The sequence below is a fragment of the Zalophus californianus genome, chromosome 1 (assembly GCF_009762305.2).
Source record: "Zalophus californianus isolate mZalCal1 chromosome 1, mZalCal1.pri.v2, whole genome shotgun sequence".
Lineage (NCBI taxonomy): Eukaryota > Metazoa > Chordata > Mammalia > Carnivora > Otariidae > Zalophus > Zalophus californianus.
This window is the reverse complement of record NC_045595.1, coordinates 31,228,252-31,247,210: the sequence shown is the minus strand read 5'-3', so window position 1 is coordinate 31,247,210 and position 18,959 is coordinate 31,228,252. Positions and strand designations below refer to the sequence as shown.

At 41.9% G+C, this 18,959-nt stretch overlaps 1 protein-coding gene across 3 annotated transcripts in view; it reads right to left on the bottom strand.

Annotated features, from left to right (window-relative positions):
• Positions 1–18,959, bottom strand: part of SYNPR (synaptoporin) — a 308,866-nt gene that overhangs the window by 24,533 nt on the left and 265,374 nt on the right. The gene's annotated exons all lie outside the window — the stretch shown is intronic.

The following is an 18,959-nucleotide window of genomic DNA, read 5'->3' as shown; positions in this document are numbered from 1 at the left end:
AAAAGAATGGTTCTCAAACTAGGGCTCCTTTGAAGCAATTTATGAGGAGTCAGTTTGGAATAGAGACTGGCTGAGTCTTTTTTTCTGGTTTAGTACATAGCTTTCTGACCCTGCTCAGAAACACACCCCTTGGAGATCACTTCTCTACCATTTCCCGATCTCTCCATTTTTCATTCTTTAGAAGGGCAGTAGAGCACAGGGGTTAATAGCTACAGTTCTGAAGTCAGTTCTGGATTCTTCAATGCTCACTCATTGTGTGACATTAGCCAGGACCCTAAACCCTCTCGAACTTGGTTCCCTTGTCTCTAAAAGGGGGGATAATCCTTATCTCACAAAACTGTTGTGAGGATTAAATGAGATATAACATGAAATACTCATTGCGTGCCTGGCATATGGCAAATACTCAATAAATATTAATTGTTGAAATTATTATTTCCAGATATACTAGACACAAGGAGACCTATTTGTCAAGAATGAATTCCCAAAGCAGATCACTGATGGCAGAAATGGAGCCTTTCTGGAAGTGAGACTGTGTATGCTGGATGCCAACCCACTTGACGAGAATGAACACAACCCATGGATTTTTAGGGCCAGAGACTGTGGAGTGGTAACTAAATCTAACTAGTTTTGACTCAATGTTGATTAAAAGGCTGGCATTTGCATTAGGTACATGCTTCAGCATTTTGAAGGCTAAGCCGCAGCTGCCCAGCTGAGTTTCTCCCTTTGAGGCCCTTGTATTGCACCATGTGCCTGGTTTTTGTGGCTATTTCTTTCCACCTTATTCCAAGATCTACACGCTGCCATTTCTCTCCCCACAGGCTGTGCCTTACTTAGGGTCTGTATTGCTACCAGCAAGGAACATTTAATAAAGTATTTTTCTGAGTCATATTTGTAGTTGCCCTAGGGCACTTAATTCCATGAATTTGGGAAAGAAATACAGTCTTTCCCACAGATACTACTGTGTTTGCTAAATCACCTGCATATCATCAATATACATATATTATATATTTTCTGCAAGACAAGTGGGGCTTGCTCAAAACTGTGAATTTTATTCTAAAGAAGTTTTGATGAACTTTGCTCATAAAAAAGTAATGAAATAGAAAGGCTTCTTCTTCTAATATTCACCAACTTCTTTGTTTCTAAAAACAAAATGGATGTGAGGACTAATTTCACCTTAGCCATTAGAGAGCTCCTACCTCAACTGAGTCATCTAATAGCTATTAATAAGCACGAATGGGAAGACCTTTCAAATGAAAATTCATAATTCATTTTTAATAACTTTTAAATGGAACAGTCCTCCACCCCCACCCCACACCCCTGCCATGCTTGGCATTCAAAAGTAAGGAGAAATACCAATGTTCTTCCTTAAAACGAGAGATAACAATTTTATTGTTTGTTTGTTTTTGTAGCTAGATATGAGGAATCAACCTCAAAAAGAATTTGAAATTACTTATGCACTTCAGGTGAGAACTAGGAAAATTCACCAGATGATCCAGGACAATAAAAAACACTGAAAGAAACAAACAAACAAAAATCAGTAAACATCATTGATCATTATCTACCATGTATCAAGTGTCCTTTTAGACACTAGGGATATAGTAGTGGACAAAAGCAGACAAAAATCCTTGCAGAATGTACTTTCCCGTGGAGAAGGCAGACAATGAACAAGGTAAATAACTGATGTATATAGTAGTTTGGGTAGTGGTTAAGTGTTATGGTGGAAAAATAATGCAGGAAAGAAGGGTAGGAACTGATATGATGGGGAAGTGGGTACTGAAATTCTAGGTAGGGTGGCCAGGAAGACCTTATTAAGAAGGTAGGTTTTGAGGAAGGACCTGAAGAAAATAAGGCAACCAGCCATGTGGATATGTGGAGAGAACCTTCCAGGCAGAGGGAAGAGCAGACACGAGGGCTCTGAGATGGGAGAGAGCCTGGTGGGTTTATCAATCTAGAGAAATGAAGGCTTTAATTAATTTGCTTGAAGTGACTCCAACCTGGTTCTTTACCTTTGTAGATCAGAGACTCTTTGTAGGATGGGATAACAAATGTATACCATATACGGTTCCAGGGAAATAGGATTTGGGGGAAGGATGTGGGGAGGAGTAGGAGATTGTGGTCATGCTTTCAATAAGAGATGACAACAGTCTGGATTAGGGAAGTGGCAGCAGATTCAAGTAAGAGATAATAAGAGATAATGATGGCCCTTAGTGCGGGATTTGATTTAGAAGTGGAGAGAGGGTGTCATAGAAAACACTCGGGTTTCTGGCCAGGAGGACAGTATTTCCATTTATTGGGGACCCAACTCTCTAATTCTGGGATACCCAGCAGTAGCAAACTCTATAAGCTCAGTATGTTGGCTCAGTGAACCTGCCCCCTTGAACTCAGGAAGTTCCGGGGTGCACGTGGGTCAGACCCTTGCATGGTTATTTCATCAAGATGCAGGTGTGGGTTCTGTGTACCCCGTTAAAATTATACTCACAGTAAGAAGTAACACTGTATTTCTAAATCTTCTCTTTGCCTAGGGGTGGTTAAAGAAAAATCTCTCTCTTTTTTTTTTTTCATTTCAAAATCCTTTAGATGGGAGATCTTCTCATGGTCAGCACTGTTACCTTAAGTTGAGGTTTTCTTTGAGAGCCCTTTCCTTATTTATCCCTAAAATATGGGAGTTACGAAGGTCATAGCTTCTCCTTGCACTCCTGTCTCTCGTCACATTCTCATGATCTCCTCTGAATTTCAGATCCACACCCCATCTCTTTGCTACTATCCACACATGGATGCCCTACACTCCTCAATTTAATTTGTTTGAAAAAGAACTCCATGTCTCTCTCTCTTAAATGGACTCTTCCTTCTCCAGGTATCAGCTTGGCTGAAGACAAAAGTCTCATGTTATACTGGGAGCCTCCTTAAGCTCTTCCTCCCTCCCCTTTCCTTCTTGCCTTTCTTTGGGATAGGGTGTCTGCCAGCCCAAGCCTTGGACCACACAGATCTGGATGCACTTCTGGCTCAGCCATTCCTCAGCCATGTTACTTACCTTGGGCCTCACTTGAAGTGGGAGTGAAAACACTTAGCTCCTAGGCTTTCTGTGAACTTTAAAATGAAAAAATGCATGTAAAGCCCTTGGTTTCATGCCTGGCATGTAGTAAGTGCTCAAGAAAGAGCTGAGGTTATGATTAGACTCTTATTGCTTCTTCTGTAGACTATGGCAATTGTCTGCTAATCAGCCCCCCACCTCTATTACCAGCATATTATTTAATTGTTAACACAAGCTTTTTTAAAAATTTTATTATGTTATGTTAATCACCATACATTACATCATTAGTTTTTGATGTAGTGTTCCATGATTCACTGTTTGCATATAATACTCAGTGCTCCATTCAGTACATGCCCTCCTTAATACCCATCACCAGGCTAACCCATCCCCCCACCCCTCTCCCCTCTAGAACCCTCAGTTTGTTTCTCAGAGTCCATAGTCTCTCATGGTTCGTCTCCCCCTCCGATTGCTTTTTAAGACACAGGTTTGCTAATATCCTTCTTCTTCTTTTTTTTCAGAGAGGGAGGAGGGAGAGAGGGAAAGACAGAGGGAGAGAGGGACAATCTTAAGCAGGCTCTATACCCAGCATGGAGCTCGATGCGGGGCTTGATCTCACAACCTTGAGATCATGACCTGAGCTGAAATTAAGAGTTAGATGCCTAACCGACTGAGCCACCCAGGGACCCCCTGCTAATAGCCTTCTCCAACAGAGAACTTCCAATTGTGTAGATAAATGTCTTGGAATTCATCCTGCCTTGGGAACATTTTTTTTTGAAGGAGGAAAAGTCAGAGATCTTTTATAGAATATAAATCTATGCTCCACAATTAGGGTTATCCCACCTTTAAGAGCCTTATCTACGAAATCCTCCAGCATTAAATACACTCACCCTCACACACATTCACACACTCTCACACATGCACACTCATACTCCTGCACCTCACCACACATATCCTCACTCACACACCTTCATTCACACGCATCCACACTCACTCTCACACACAACCCACACTCACACACCCCCACACCCCCACTCACACAAATACACTCCCTCTGCCCTCTTCTGTGGTTCTGTTCCTCACTCTGCTTCCCTCCTCATGGAAGAAGCTTCCTACCGTATTTGCCCATAAAAACTCAACCTTTGGGACACCTGGGTGGCTCACTCGGTTAAGTGTCTGCCTTCAGCTCAGGTCATGATCCCAGTGTCCCAGGATTGAGCCCTGTGGTGGGCTCCCTGCTCAGCAGGGAGTCTGCTTCTCCCTGTCCCTCTGCCCCTCACCCCCACTCATGTTCTCTCTCTCTCAAATAAATAAAATCTTAAAAAAAAAGAAAAAAAAAGAAACTCAACCTTTGTTTTCACATTAGACCTTCGGCTCCTCAGAAAAAATATCCCGTTTCTGTGGTTGGATCAATCCTTTGTTCTTCCTTTCTTCCTATATAACCATTTGTTCTTCCCTCTTGGCACAGTGAAACTAAGAGCTATAAAGCTAGGCTTCTCTGAAATTCAGCTTTCCCTGGACCTCAGAGCTTAGCATAGTGTGTTGCACACAATGACTTCCCAGGAACTGTGTGTTGAATTCGATTAGGAAGATTTCCGCCTCTAAGAGCTAAATGTAAACATGCAGACAGCATCAAGCGTTGCCTTTACCAGGCACCTGTTGCTCCCTGGTTCACAGTTTACCTTACAACCAAGTGTGAGAATCATACTTGCAGAGCCATCTGTCTCACAAATTGCCAGCAGGCCTGGCTTTGCCCAGTCTCTGCATCAGTACACCTTTCATTTAGCTCTCACCAGTGAGCCTTTTTGGTGAGACTGCCACATAACAGTTGAGACCAGAGATGAAAAACAGGTTCAACCAGTTGGACTACCTACCCTGGGAGTGGTTAGAGGTAGAGTGGGTGAATGAGGAAATGGAGTCAATGGGCCAGTGGCCCTGGGTTTCGGAGGCCCACCTTTGTCCTGGTTGATGTGTTTACCAATGGTGGGGAAGATTTAGAGCGCAGATTTTCTCTGCATGGAATACTGTGGTCTGGCCTGGCATACTGTTAAGCAGAATGATGGCACCATTTTAAGAAAATCAGACAGCTGCTTCTTGAAACTTGGAAAGTCATTCCAACTGAGAATTCCCTTCCTAACTTTGGGTGAGGGAAATGGCCAAGAACTTTCTAAAATTAGCACCAGTTCCCTTATCCTTTTACAAATTACCATCTGGTGTTTGTTTCATGTACTCGAAGAAAGCCAGCTGGAATGGAGAATATCAAATACCAGTAACATTTTATTCTGAAAGGTCCATTTGATATCAAACTCCCAGACCAAGTAGTGAAATCTCTAAATCTATATAAGGGTGATGGATGCTGTGGACCTTGTGGCGAGGAGAATCTTCTTAATCTAGTTTAGGCAGACACGGCATATTATAGTCTCAGTTGGCTATTTCTCTGTTGTGGTTGTGTATCAGATGGAACTACAGAATAAAGGAAGTTATTGTACCTAGAGTTAAAGATAGTCACTTTATTGTCCTTAATATTTACTCATAACCAAACCATGACACTCTGAATTAAAATGAAGTAGATGTTTGTTTTCACAATAACTGCACTAAAGATGATAAACTCTGAAACAGAGTTTAGCACAAATAAGAAGTTAACTTGCATCCTCAGTGTCTTTCTTCTGAAGTCTAGGCTTGGAGAAGTCACAAACCACACCCATTATTTACTTCACTCTAGCAAGTTTCTACAGAAGATCTTTCTGACTTCTCCCTCCCCCCAATAAAGTACGCCAGCAGCTGGAGACCATTCTACTCATCCAGGAAACAGGAAGTCCAGACTTTTTCTCATATTTTCAGAGGCTTAATGATTAAATTTCCTTTGAATAAACTGACAACAGTCTGAATCATATTTCTTCTGTAAAGCTTTTTCCCATAATCCCAGGGAGGGTGAGTTAGCCTAGCCCTTCTGTCTGTAGCCACAGCATGACAGAGACCCCACCTGGAGCTCAGAGCCATGAGAACCCTATCTGGGAAAGGTTATTTTATTGACCACCTCTAACTGGTTCCTGTACAGGGAGGACTGCTTGGTGACTGGGCAAGGCTAACAGGTGCAGGGATGCAAGCTGGGGACAGTGCTATACCTTTGTGATAATAAAAGGCAGCAGGGGGATCACGGAGGAAGGACCATCTGGAAAGCTGGAGAGGCTGGTGGGGGAAGGTTCGAGAAGCAGAGGAAGAAGCTGTTGGCCTCAGAGCACTTGGCAGAGGGTGGGCATGAGATGGGGGCGGGAATGAAGAACAAGCCTCTAGCAGGGTTTTACTTATTTATTTCTATTAACTTTGTATACTGTAACATGCAACGTACAGTTTCCAACTCCCCATGAAATCCTTTATATACCTCATACCTAGCTCCTGTGTGTGGTCATGGATTCCAGGAAGCATTGACACCTGCTTCATGGTGACTGCTCAGGAGCATGGGGGCTAGAAATGTGCCTGGTTTATATAGGATTGGCCAGTGGCACGGTTTCATCTGTGTTCCTGCCTTCATTACTTGAAAGTGCTCACACTCAGTTTCAAAAGTATATCTGTTTGGATGATAAATTATAAGGTCACACAGAATAGCTCTTATCTGATTGTACTTTGAAGACCAGACATATTTTATCCCTAAACTGCCTGTTTACCTATCCCCACTCCAGAGATCATGGGCTTGGGCTCCCAGAGGGATAGGATACCATCTTCATGAATTCATTCAACACCATGTACTAAGTTTTGTATTCTATGTGTTAGGTGCTGGGATGCGATGAGAAGTAAGAAATGGCCTCTGCACTCAGAGATCTCAAGGGGGGAGGCTGATATGTCCCCAGACAATTATACAGCCGAGAGGACAGGCTTGTACCAGGGTTCCCTCACCTTGGCACTATTGACATTTTGGACCAGATAATTCTTTCATTGTGCTGGGGGGTCCTGTGCGCTCCAGGATGTTGAGTTTCATCCTTGGTCCTACCACTACCTGCCAGTAGCAACCCCTCAGTAATAATAACCAGAAATGTGTCCAGACATTGCCAGATTTCACCCTTACCCAGGCTCCCATCCCAGTGTTGAGAAGCTTCGATTAAGTCTAGACCAAAAGGCATCATGGGAGGAGCACCTAACCCAGATTTGGGCAGAATCTTATTAACTCTTCATCCTTAACACCGAGTCGACACTTAATAAGTGCTTGATTAGTGAATAAAACGCATAATATCATGCTATTCTTCAGGATCATTGGAACAAAGTCTCTAGTAAACTAGGGGGAAATTTAAGTATGAGGTCTTAGGCAGAGTTCAGCCACTGAATTTCACTCTGAATCACTGGCCCTCACATCGTTCCCAGAAATACCATGTGTAGCCACAAAGGAACCTGCTCCCTAAATATCACAGCACAGATTTTTCTAGCCGTTATTTTCCTGTTAATAAACACGGATTGTCAAGCACTTTGGCAAATATCAGGTGCCTTAAATGCTAAATAGTCATTATAAAGCCACATAAATATTTTAGATTCATCATCCACAGCAGGGAAAGCAGAGCCCAGATTCTAGAAGGGAAAAGAAAAAAAAAGCCCTGACATTCAACTAATGACTTCACAAACTGATGCACCCACCCGGGAGCCTGAAATCTGGCCCATCTCAGAAGTAAATGTTCTTTGCAAAACATAGTCAAATCTATCTCAACTTCTGTGAAGGCATCCTGTCCCCAAGTCACCTATTGTTGTGATGTAAATGAGGACAAAAAAAATTCACAGCACAACCCACATATGCCTTTCCCACAGCCTCTGCCCTAAACCAGACTGATGTGGAATCATGGGAAGGCAGGTGGCAGGATGAGCCTGATTCACATGTCAGCCTTTCTTGGTGGACTCGGACGAACCGGGTGATGATGGAGCTTTCTAGAACAGGCTGTGTGACTTTGGGCAAGTGACAACTTTTCTGGGCCTCCATTGGTAAGATGGAGGACAAAGAAGTCATGATTTCAAAGCTGCTCACAGCATTAATGGTTACATCTGTAATTTTACATCTTTAAAGATTCATGGGTTCATATGAGGGGTTCATAGCAGTGATTATTATTTTGGGGATGGAGGAAATGGCACACAAAAATCAACTTCTCAATAGTCCTGACATTGTTCCTATTTTTTTGAAAGCTTTTATTTACTTATTTGAGAGAAAGATAGTGAGAGAGCATGATCGGGGGAGCGGGGAGAAGGAGAAGCAAGGAGAGGGGGAAGCAGGGGGCCTGATGAGGGCCATGACCTGAGCTGAAGGCAGATGCTTAACCGACTGAGCCACCCAGGCGCCCCGCTGATGCCCTTCCTTAAGAGGCTCCCTAAAGTATGGTGACACTCCACAGAATATCGTTCTGAGGTTAGCAGCCACATAGAATGAATGGGCCAGTCTGAGCTAATTCCCAGTTTGCCCCTCTCTGGGATGGTTTTTATGATGACCATTATGGTGTCCTAATGACTGGAACATGATCCAGCTGGTAGCCCTGGGCTTTGAGTTACCAAATCTTCTGGGAACTCTCTGAAAACCCCTCCTTTTCCCAAGATAAGTATTCCCAGCAACTTCGCAGAGACCCACAGATGTTATTTAGAAGTTGCAATTAATAGTGAGCTTTTTTCCCCTGATGGATCAGTTGTCCTCCTAATTGCCACACCATAATTTCTTTACTGACTCCCCAAAGGTTCATTTTATTTGGAGTACTCTTAAAGCACACACAAAACCCAGCAGAATAGCCATTTCTTTGTTTTAATGTTGCTGCTAAGCTTAAAAAAAGAAAAAAAAAAACAACTCTGCTTCTCTCCTTGAATTCCTTCAGGAAATGCCTCATTCTCAATACTTATTAAAAATGGGAAAGCAGTCCTAGGAGGCTTCTGGAGGTCTAAGTTCATAAAGTGAATATGCATAAAGGCAGCAGAATATCAAGTTTTTATAATTACACCTTTTCATGTATACACTTCCTGGAGTGAAATCGGCTTTGATTTGAGTTGATTTAATATAGCCTTTCTAATTTAAATCTATCCCTTCACTTCTACTTAGCTGTTGTTCAATTTTAGATGGGAAAAATGGGTTCCTATTTCCCACTTTCACACACCAATAAGGATTCTGTATTTCTAAACAAGAGTGATGATATAGTATTTAATTTCTGACCTCTTTCCCTAATTCGAGAGCTTTGGGGAAAGAAAGTATTTCTGTTTTGGAGAGATAAACTATAAAATGAGAGGGCCAAAGAGGATGGAGACACTCAGGCTTAGGTGATGTGCCTGGCATAATGCCTTACTCAAAGTCAGCAGGCATCAGTCTTTGTTGCAAGAACAATGCTTAAGATAGGAGAGGAGACTCTGAATAATCTTGTAGCAAAAGAAGTAGTTAAGAGCACAGACCAAAAAAACCCCATAGTTAGAAGTGGAATTTTGATGAAAATGAAGGTCTGTTAGAGCAATTTGTTTCAGTAGGTAGAAAGAAAGGATTTTAAGTTGAACTACAGCTAAAAGTGCCACTTGCATTGCTATCCCAGGACCTATGGTTGCAGGAAGAACTCGCAGATAGATGTATGATGGGCCTAAACTGAAAGTCAAGTGCGTGGGGAGATTGCAGTTCTAGTTAAAGAGCCAGCACACACCAACTGGAGCTTATGGGAGTTTTCCCATATTGTTCTTGGAACAGACATTGGCTATGTGCAGTTAGTGCTGACCGCAGTTCCTGACACAGAGGAGGAACTCAACAAATGTGTGCTGAATTATAACAGGCCCTATTCTCGATGACCAACTTAGGTCATTAATTTCACTTTTAATACTGACTTTAGGGAACTGTGGCTGTGTTAGAAATAGTCTTTGCCCTTCAGATATTTAGTATTTAGTGGGGGAATCAGATAAAACCATGTCTACCTAAAGTACAAGATAGTAATGGTTTCCATACAAAAATTTTTTTTCACACAGAACTATGGAGGTTTGAGGAGAAAGAATTTATATGTCATATAGTTTGAGGAATATGGAAGATGTGGAAGGTGAAGGTAGATATGGAAGGTAAAGGAGTATTTCATGGAACAGACAGCATTGGAGATGGGTCTTTGGTGATGAGTCTAATTGTGATAGGCTGAGATGGGCGAGGTGAGGATAACATTCCTAGTGGCAGGTAGAGATGCAGTAGTCATGCAGAAATAGTTATATACACAGCAAGTTTAGGGAATGGTAAGGACTCTACTTTGGCTAAAACAAGGCATGTAGGAAATGGAAGGAGATGGCTCTGAAGAGTAGGTGAAGGGTCATGGCTTTGGATGGCCTTGAATGCTGGAGTGAGGAGGGAGTCTCTATTTCCATAAACCAGAGACATTTGAAGTGACGGCTGGAAGAATGAAAGACAGGACCCCTTCGTTAAGAGTCTCCATACAGGGGCACTTGGGTGGCTCAGTAGGTTTAAGCATTGGGACTCTTGGTTTTTGGCTCAGGTCACGATCTCATGGGTCATGGGATTGAGCCTCCCATCGGGCTCTGTACTCAGCAGAGAGTTTGGTTGAAGATTCTCTCCCACTGCCCCTCCCCAACTTGTGCACACACTCTCCCTCTAAAATAAATAAATAATTCTTGAACAAAAGTCCCATACATATAACCTAATATGAATGCATTCTCTCCTTTCCACAGCCCTGTGCCTAGCCCATTCCCCATAACTGTGCCAGTCTTTGAGGCATGAGGATTTTATAAAGCCCTGAATGGGGTCACACACGGGTGGATCTTCTAAACAGGGATATTAATCCCAGGTAGTTTGGTCTTGGTTTTTTCAATCCTAAAGCAACAATTTACAGAACACACGGGGAAAAATAAGCCAAGGCAAGTTGTGGAAAATCGCCTAACTGGGGGTTTGAAAAGAGCCACCAGATTAATGCAGAGACTCTCAGGAGGTGACTGCAGCAGACAGGGCTGGACAAAAACTCTTCCTGATCTTGCTGCTCCCCAAACAGCCACTGGCTTGCCACATACAGAACTTCAGCCATTGGCCCCAGGATGAAACTTATAAATAGCCATTCCATTATTTTAAAAACTCATCACATGGACTTTCTCTATTTGTTTTCTTCTTTTGTTTATGGCCAGAGGAGTAATTAATGATCTTGAACTTCACTTACTGAGCCTCAGTGAGAAAGGATACTGCCAGAGGACCAGTATGCAGAGCTCAGTGATACACTGCCATGCAGATTAATGCCTATCTTGGGAATTTCTCCTTGGTAATTAAAGCTTGCACTTCTGCCTACTTAAATATGGCTTGAATTGAATTTTGATGTCCCCTTAGTATCTCAAGTTTCAAAGCAAATGTGTCAGTGGCAGCATCCTTACAACAAGTTGTGTTATTGTTTTCCTCTCTGGGAAGAATAAATTCTCTTTGTTGATCCTTTTGGGAGATCTTTCCTCCAATAGTAGTAAGATTGCAGAGTCTAGGGTAGAGTCAAAAGTTGGAATCCAAATTTTCACTCATATCAGAGGTAATTTGTTAGGGATATGCTTTATATGGATTTAAAGAAATTTCTCCTTTAAAAACCAGGAAGAAAACTTTGGGGTTTTTATCCTAAATGAATGATTTAAAATATGCATTAAGATTACAGTACAAGGCTGATTATCATAGCATGGCTTGTGAGAGAGAAAAATTCAAAGTCTAACAATAAGAGATGGGTTAAATAATTCATGTTATCTCTATATAATGAAATATTATATAGCCATACAAATGGAAAAAACTAGAGTTGTTTATAATAATGGATATAAAAGTACTACCAGAGTTATTCCACCTATTCTTTCTTGGTCCTGTGAATAAATAAATAAATGTCATTAAGCATCTATTGTGTGCTTAGCTATTCGTTATTTAAACTTCATAATTAACTTTCGATGTATTAGTTCTCATAGCTTGTTTTACAGAAAAGTTAGACATTATGTATACATCAAAATCATTTCATTTAGCAAGTATCAGAAAGCCAAATCAAACCAGCAAGTACAAAGAGAAATTTAGCAGCCCATATATCTGGAAAGTTTAGAGTGTGCCTGGTTTCAGGTATGGCCAACTCCAGTTGCTCATTTTTTTGGAGGGGGGGTCAAGTCTCTTTATGTCTTTCCCTATCTTTCTTTCTCTCCATATCTAAAATCTGCTTATTTCTGCTCAGCTTTATTCTTTAGACAGACTCCTTCCACATCACCAGTAATGTGGCCATCATCAAGTAGACTCACCTCTTCCTAGCCTAGCAATTCCAGAGGAAGAACCTCACTTCATAAATCTCACACCATAAGTTGCCTGGCTTGAGTCATCTGACCATCTTATGTTACTGGGTGAGGCACCACCTGGCAGTCCAGCAGGACTGCGTGAGTGGGAGAGGGCTAGTTCCCCCAAAGAAGGAAGCTGGTAAGGCAAAAAAATGTGTCTGCTGTTATTCTCCACACTCCCCCACATTGTTCTTGCTCAAGACATTGACCCAGTCAAAGCACCCTCCCTTCCTTCTAGCTAGTTTCTATTCTTTTCTAAGTCTTGTGGACTTCATAAGCCTTCTTTGACCACCCAAGCCAATAGCACATGCTCTTTCTTGTTGATTCCTATGTGATATCTCTTAATGGGAATAATAAAACATACTTCTTTTGTGCTTTTATCCTAATGTGTCTTTATCTTGTCCAATGGAGATGACTATCAGCTCCAGCATGGTGAGGAATTGTCTATTTCATGCTATCACAGTTCCCGTATGTCTTGCACGGAGTGGGTGCTTAAGAAGTTGATAGACATTCTTGGATTTTCATTTTCCTATTTCGAAGTGAAATTGGGGTGGCAGTGAGCACCGTGGTAAAATGCCAGACATTTTAGTCTGCTTTTCTCTAGCCTCAACTGCAATTTTCCTAAGTTATTTTTCTACTGTAAAAATCTCATTGTTTTTGGTCTTGTAATTTCCAGCTAGCCAATATTGACATATTTTTCTGCCCATAGGTGTGGCTAGTGGATCCACTTGGCCACAAATGGATCATTACAAACTCATTACAATTCAGGCTTAGTTGTTTATTTCTTTTTAAAATTAGATTTAATTAATTAGATTTAATTAAGTAATTAATTTAGAGAATCAGATCTGGGGAGGGGGAAGCAGAGGGAGTTGGAGAGAGAGAGAGAGAGAATCTCAAGCAGACTCCTAGCTGAGTGTGGAGCCCAACACGGGGCTCAGTCTCACAACCCTGAGATCATGACCTGAGCCGAAATTAAGAGTCAGATGCTTAACTGACTGAGGTACCCAGGTCCCCCTTAGTTGTTTATTTTTTGAGGCAGCATGTGAATTGATTAAATGTTTCTTAGACATTTCGGAACCACATGGAGACATTTTCAAAGTTACAGGTCTCAGATAGGTAGGTAGTCAAGTCAAGGTGAAATCATATCTTGGCCAACCTCTCAGGTATTTTCAATAACCATGTCCTTCATAAGGGATCCAAGGCAGTTTTTATCTGGAGTCCCACTTCCTTTGTGTTCCCAGGGAAAATTTTTTCCTTGTGTGGCTCTGTGGCTTTGATTAGGGTCCTACTAATAAGCAATGGAAATGAAGATGCCCAGCTGGGAGAAAGAGTTAAGAGGGTTACAAAAAAAATCCAAGCTCTGGACTTTGTGCCAATTATTTGAAAGTTTAATGAACCATGGGTATTTGTGCAAGGCATTCTTAAACTGCTGAGAGCCCCAGTGACTCCAAAGCTGTGTGTTTGTGAGTGTCTGCTTGTTCTGGAATTATACAAATAAACTTAGCAAATAGTAAGGATATTTTTGCCATTGTGGGGGTGAAGTGGGGAGGGGAAGATTTCACCACTTTCAAAAAATGATAGGAGGAGGGTGAAAGTCTGAACCTCACTTCTCAGCTGGATGCCCCCAAGCAATCAAATTTCCTCAAGTTTTTTCCTGTTACACAATTGTGCTCTTCACACTCTCCTGCTATTTTCAGACTTGCCAGCTGATAAGGGATTCAAGCTCTAGTTCTCTGGAGTCTGGTTAGTTTAATGGGGTTGTGTTCTTTCCCCTCTTTTCCCTAACGTATGAGATCTGCGTGCCAGGTTGGGGGTGAGAGAGCCAAGAGAGGGGAACTGAGTGATGGAAAGGCTAGACAGTGTGAAACCCCATCTTAGGGTTGATTGCATTTTTCTGTAATGATAGCAGCTTAAGCTGAATTTGGAGGCTCAGGAATAAAACACAATGTAAAAGGGGGTTTGATGTTAACAGTGCAACAGGAAGCCTTCCAAAGCATTTGTCAAGATGAGAAAGTCAGTGGAGTTTGCACTTATCCACTTATTGCACTTATTATTATTGCACTTATTATTCAGCTCATCAGCCCATTGAGATTTAATCAACACCAGCTACATATAAAGCACAATATGGACACAAGGGTAGATAATAATATAAGGCTGATGAAAACAATGGCTCACATTAATGAGCACCTGCTGTTGTTATAAGTGCTTTATGTGTCATAACTCATTTAACGTGACCAATGACTTAGTAGGTTAGGAACCACTGTTATCTGTATGTTAGAAGAAGCAACAGAAACATGGAGAGGTTCTTTTTTTTTTTTAATTTTATTATGTTATGTTAGTCACCATACAATACATCATTAGTTTTTGATGTGGTGATCCACGGTCCATTGTTTTCGTATAACACCCAGTGCTCCATGCAGTACGTGCCCTCCTTAATACCCATCACCGGGCTAACCAATCCCCCCTCTCTCCTCCCCTCTAAAATGCTGTTTGTTTCAACCATGAGAGACTACAGACTCTGAAAACATGGAGAGGTTAGATCTATAACTTGTCCAAAGTCACAGAGATGGTACTGACTGGTGGTACTGAGATTTGGGCCCAGGCAGTCTGGGTACAGAGCCTCAATTCTTAACCACTGGCCCCGACTGTTTCCCCATGAAAGATCAAGGGTAATAGGAATAAAGCAAATAGCTTGAGGCCAGGAGCTAGGTATTATTTTGTTATATGTCTTTGGTGCCTAGCATAGGGCCTAGGACCCACGAGGGCTGAAGCAGCCAAGATCATTACTCTTGAATAAGAGCTTTGTCTTGGAATCAAAGAGGAAACACCACATGAACTTTAGTTTGATTGAAACACAAAAACTAAAAGTCAACAGTGTCTGAGGGTACTGTAAGGAAAAACCAATATAAGACAAATTGTTTTTTAAGAAATTGCGGATAGGTATTATTTGAATAAGGAAATATCTTGGCCAACTTCCTTCCTGATTTTATACTATTTTGGGAGTTTCACTGAAACTACTTGTAGTCCTGAAATTAAACTAGTGCCCCAAACTGGTTGGCAACATTTAAGTTGGCTTAAATTTCATAATTAGAGATGGAGTCCAGAGCAGTATAAAAGCTCTTGGAGTCTTCTGGGAAAATGCAAGAGTTTTTTCCCAAGTTAACATCTAAAATTGGTTAAAGAATTAGAACTGGCACCATTTTCTTCTCTAGTTTGTCCACTAGATAGATCAGAAGGCAGAGCTTTGGAGATAAAAGCTATAAAGCTGAGACATTGAGACTGCGTGAGTGTGTGCGTGTGTCTGCGTGTGTTGGTGGTAGCTACAAGAGGAAACACAAGAAGACAGAGGGATTGGGGGTGGCCAACAGCCAGCAGTAAGGTCCATAGACCCAGAGAAATGAACACGGTGAGAAGCAGATTCAGCTAAAAATGAATCGACTTCTGAACTGGGGTCAGGTAGACCTGAATTGCCTCTGGGGCCAGGAACCTAGGGCAAGCCTCTTAAACTTCCTCAACCTCAGTTTCTGCATCTCATGATTGGGAATTAAAATATGAAACTCGAAAGGTGAGCTTGAAGATTTGAAAAGAAGATGTGAAAAGTGCTCATCCAGGACTTGGCACATGGTAGCTACTCAATGGCTGCTGATGGTTGCTATAAATCGGGGTTTCTAACCTCAGCACTGTTGATTTTTTGAGCCCGGTACTTCTTTGTTGTGGTGTGTTGTCCTGTGCACCACAGAATGTTCAACAGCACCCCTGGCCTCTACCCACTATATTTCCCCCAGCAGTGACAATCAGAAATGTCTCCTGATATTGCCTAATGCCCCCCACCCACTGGTGGAGAACCATTATTCCATCTGAGAAAGGGAGCGTGGTTTCTCTTGGGTGTGCTGGGCCATGGAGTAGACACCTTTCACATTTCAGTTTGTTTTAAATGAAAGAAAGAAACACACAGGAAAGACACATTTGGGGCTTTGAACATTCCCCTCTAGGTCCTAATTTTTCTAACTGAATGAGTTCCCGGGAATGAAAGAAAATCTGAAAAAAATGATTGGGATTCAGACAGACAAGCTAAACTAGCCCTCTGAATACACTGGCTCCAACACAGGATGAGAAGAGCTCTGGGCTCTGGAAAAATCATGCTAATTCTATCAGTAGCTCACTGTCCTTATGAAGGCTATTGGACTACGGCTCAGGTCTTTGTTTAACTAGTTAATTGGAGAAACATGGCACCAAATAGAGTGGGAATTAACCTTCATTTAAATGAAGAATTTGCTCATCATAAGAAGCCGGAAATGAACTGAGGATACAAAATCTGATAAAATGTGTAGATGGTGTGCTGGGAACATTTTAAATGGGTTAATTTATTTCCCTTTATCTGCGGTACAATTCTGGAAAAATATATTTGTTGATGCAAAATGTGTAGTAGTTTGGATAAAAGTTCGTATAAGGTTAGGTCCATACCCTTTAGTAATGTTATCACTTCTTGTCTCAAAGAGTGGGGAGGCAGAAACACACACACACACACACTCCACATCACAAGCCAGGCTGTCAGATTCTGACAGGTGTGTGCCCCTAGAACAAGATACACACTTTGTGGGCTTCAAATAATGTTATTCTTTTTAGCATCACATACATTGTTCCTGGGGCAGAACTTCAAACACAATCTCCACTTATCCTCTCACCAAGCACCAGATGCTCTGGAGTTGTCTTTTTAATACTAGCCCACCCCCCAACCCAGGGGAGGGCGTGGCCTGGCCTCTGGGTGGAGGGACACCTGTCCTCTAGGTTACCAAAGCCCATCTATGTAACTCTAGCGGATCATTTCTAGGAGAGTCATAATTATTAAATAATTTTCCCCACCAGGCTGGATGCTCTCAATTCAGCCCTATATACACTGCTTGGCCTGTTGAAGACAATTAGTGCCCAGGAAGAGGAAGTACACAGATATGATGTGGAACCCACTTAAGAGGCGAGATGAGGAAGGAGGGAATGGGTGGAGAGGGGGAGAGGTTTCTCAGCAATTCCCCAAAAGCTCGAGGCTGCAGTTCTGATTTCCATCTCTGATTACAGCTAAGAGAGATGTGGTTGGGAGGAACAAGCATGTGAGTCTCAGAACATCCAGCTCTCTGCCTGTCTCCTGCTGTCCAATCTTAGCGATGGCTTTAGCCTGCACTTGAAAATGGGAGCCTTACTTTGTTTTGGGGGGTTAAAAATCCACCTTCCAGTCATCTAATGGAGTGGGGTCGCAGGAACTGAAAGGTTAACTGGGTGGCCCAACCTAGCAATTGTGGTCTTAGAAGCAGTCCAGAGTCCAGCTCTATCCCTGGGGGAATTGGGGAGGAGAGAACGTTTGGGGAGACAAGTAGCACTGAGAAGGCTGCTGGCAATTAAAGGAAGCTGCCTGCAATTTCCCTTTATGGGGCTAAGGTCCTACCTAGTAATGGGCAAGAGAAAGATTAAAATTATAGCAATAATAGTGCGGCAGTTAGATGCCGTTAATTTATCACTTACTGTGTGCATTTCCCTGTGCAAAGTGTCTTGTAGGCATTAACTCCTCCTTTCCTTTCAGCAGCTCTGAGACATGTGAATTATTACTAGCATCATTCTGCAGATGAAGTAATAGGCTTGCAACTGTTAAATAATAGGTTATATGGGGGATTAAAGTCCAGGACTCTAGAGCTTAGCCATCACCCTCAAGATCATTGGACTAAAAGTCTAAGTCTTTCTTCTGCCATTCACTTCTCTGACAACAGGCAAGGTTTCTAATCTCCCAGGGGCATATTTTCCAACACCTGGTGCTCAGTAAAGAGGTGGTAAATTGAATCCGTAGAATGGGGCTGATTCTAATTGCTCTACTTCTCTCTCAGGGTTGCTCTGAGGCTAGATGGGAAAATAATTGGAATGCACAGAACATAAAACAAATATGAGCTACGACACCACTGTGTGCCTGTGGTGGGTGAACACCGCTAGTCTCATAAACTGCCTTTGGTCAACCTTTATGGGAAAATCAGAGCTTGAATAATGCAGCTCTTTTGTTTTCCACAAAATCTTAAGGTGGATATTGATTCTCCTTAATTTCTAGAGTAGTTACTTTAAACCAAACCTCTTGTAACAAGGATTTACCAAAATGTGGGATTGTGTTTACTGTACGCTCATTCTTTGAGCACTCTGTCAGCCCTGTAAGATATTTTTTTAAAACTGATTTTACATTAATACGGAAAAAACCTAAAGCTTCACAGTGTCACTATTTGACATGAGATCTGAAAATGGCTCAGAATATCCCGACACAGAAATCTAGGCAGGAGATGGGCTTTACTAAGGAGTATGACAAAATGATCTAACCAGATATGACATTTCAATTCACAATCATGCCAGGATTCAGGTGGCCATTCCTGCTTTCTGAGAACTGTTATATATTCATCTATACAAGAGGGCATGAACTGTAGGGACCTACAGTAGCTGGCTGATTCTTCCAGCCCAATTTTCTTGCTACTGTGTTATTCAGCATCATTGACAATTATGTTACTTCTAAAGACATTCATATTTTCATTTTTATTTAAAGGTGTACCATCTTGTCAAGCATATTCAATAGAAAAAGATCATTTTAAAAAATCGCCATTGATAAGCATGGCCCCAGTCTGTCTGAAATTGTTCACGACTGCTTGTAAAAGTA